This window comes from Asparagus officinalis, chromosome 2, assembly GCF_001876935.1.
Source record: "Asparagus officinalis chromosome 2, Aspof.V1, whole genome shotgun sequence".
NCBI classification, from domain to species: domain Eukaryota; kingdom Viridiplantae; phylum Streptophyta; class Magnoliopsida; order Asparagales; family Asparagaceae; genus Asparagus; species Asparagus officinalis.
This window is the reverse complement of record NC_033795.1, coordinates 72,494,389-72,496,812: the sequence shown is the minus strand read 5'-3', so window position 1 is coordinate 72,496,812 and position 2,424 is coordinate 72,494,389.

Genomic DNA, 2,424 nt, shown 5'->3' with positions numbered 1-2,424 from the left:
AGAGCTCAACCTCAGATTTCAAAGCTTAGAATACACGGACTTCCAGATCTGGTTCTTGGCGATCATCCATGCCAAATAAGGTAGGAGTTCGAAAGAGATCAGATCTGAGATGTACACGGTTTCCCTCCGTATCAAAGCTTGGCCTTTGATCCCGAGAAGAGTCTCGATTTCGCTTGGTCGATTTTGATAACTACGGGCTATTATTTCCTTGGTGAAATAATCCCCTCGGCTGTTATTTCCTTCGTGAGATAACACCCGCTATACCGTGTAGATCCGACCGGATCTAGATCGCGTGGTGGTCTACGGATTAACCCCGACGCAGGCAAAGAACCAACAAAAGCGAGTGACCGCAAAACAGGAGCTCGTGATTTGTTCGACAAATAAGGAAAGTTGTAATTTTCATTTTCTTTTGATTTTGTTGTAACCGGATCTTATAAAAAGACCGGATCTTTGTAACCGATAAACTATTCACAAAGTTATCAATGGAATCGAAGAAAGCAATTTTTCCCGCGAACAAAAATGTTTTAAAACATGAATGCACATGATTAGGGTTTTGTTTATGTAATTATACATGAAATTTTCGTTTCAATTTAGTTCATACATGTTAATATCAGTATCTTTATGCTTGGGATTGATGGGGATGATTTTAGATAGATTGTATGGTAGAAATCAACATGCACAGAGTTTCTGCAGTCAATCGGTCGACTGATCAGTCGACCGACGGGCTAAATTTTTCAGCATCAGTCGACTGACGGGCTGATTTTGTTTTTCTCAATTCCTCAGTCGACAGATCAGTCGACTGGTGAGCTGAGGCTGTGCTGCCTGAGCTTATCGGTCGACATATGAGTCGACTGACGTCATCAGTCGACACATCAGTTGACTGATGAGATGTTTTATAGATTCTTGATGTGTTTGAGTTGCTTTTCGGGGTCGCCTCGATGACCTGACACTAGTTTACCATGTTAATGATTTATCTGTACATGTGGGTTGACTTTTGACACAAGTTTAGACATGTACACTGAGATGCGTGCGAGTTTAGATTATGTATATCTTTTCGCATATACTTTTCACTGTTGCACAGTCCTTGTGTTGGACTATAATCCATAGAAGTGCTCGTGTTGGACTATAATCCATTTCAGTCCTCGTGTTGGACATTTGCTACTTATTCCATGTGTTTGGAAACCACAGTATCTAGTTCCTGTATCGGACATATTTCTTAACCCTGTATATGACTTTCTCACAGGAGTTTATGACATGACACTTATGTAGATCATGACATGATATTCATGACAATAATAACATGATACTCATGTAGTCTATGACCTGGCACTGTACTTATGCTCTGAGATTAGTTGTATTTCTTTTATTATTGTTCCTGTACTAGAACCTCGGGTTTGGTGTTTAGGGATTTACAATTTGAGATACAAGGTATATACATGAGGGTTTCCTTGTTTGGATTATTTCGCTCGACGTACCTATGCTCGTATTGTAAATTTCTAAATACTAAAATCCTCTTTAGATAAGATCGAATGATTTAGATCTATTATGTATTATCTGTAAATTTTCTTATACAACGAGCCATATTCCCTTGGGGTGGGTCGTGCCATTTTGCTCGCTAGCGCTTTGACGCCTCGTTGTCCCTCCCCTTTCAGGTAACGACGCCAGGAGCCCGCGTGAGCAGTTAAAATCGCAGGTTGATGGCGATGCATTTTAGCTTCAGCTGTCTACTTATTTATTTTCTTTGGAGTTCTACAGTTAGACTTTTGTTTTAGACAATTTGGAGAGTCTGTATTCTAGAAGTTTGTAAAGCTGTGTGCCTTATTTCTCTTGCTCACAAATATTTGTATTTGAGACTTGTTGAGTATTCCAGGTTATCTATTCAGACATTGACTATGTATTTCTGTATGTGGATGATGAGAGATAATGTGATGCACTATCATTTCATCAGTTATTCTGGTATTATCTTCTACTTGCTTTTGTACCTACACCTATTGTTGACTCTACTAGATAGATGTTAATTGTGATGGTGAAACATGTTATTGCACGGTGTGGTGCATGGCAGGTTTGACATTCTTGGTTTCACCTTGGACTGCAGCCTTGTGTGAACCCAGGAGCGTCACAATACTTATGTATACATATGTATATATATATATATATATATGTATATGATATGTATATACACACACACACACACACACACACACACACACACACACACACACACACACACACACACACACACACACACACACACACACACACACACACACACACACACACACACACACACACACACACACACAAAAAGGCGAAAATAAAGCAGTGGAGATGTATATACAATACACAGGATCACATGGTTGATAGCAGAGTCCATAGATTACCAGAATAGAAGAAAACTAAAGAGAACAATAAAATATTACAATA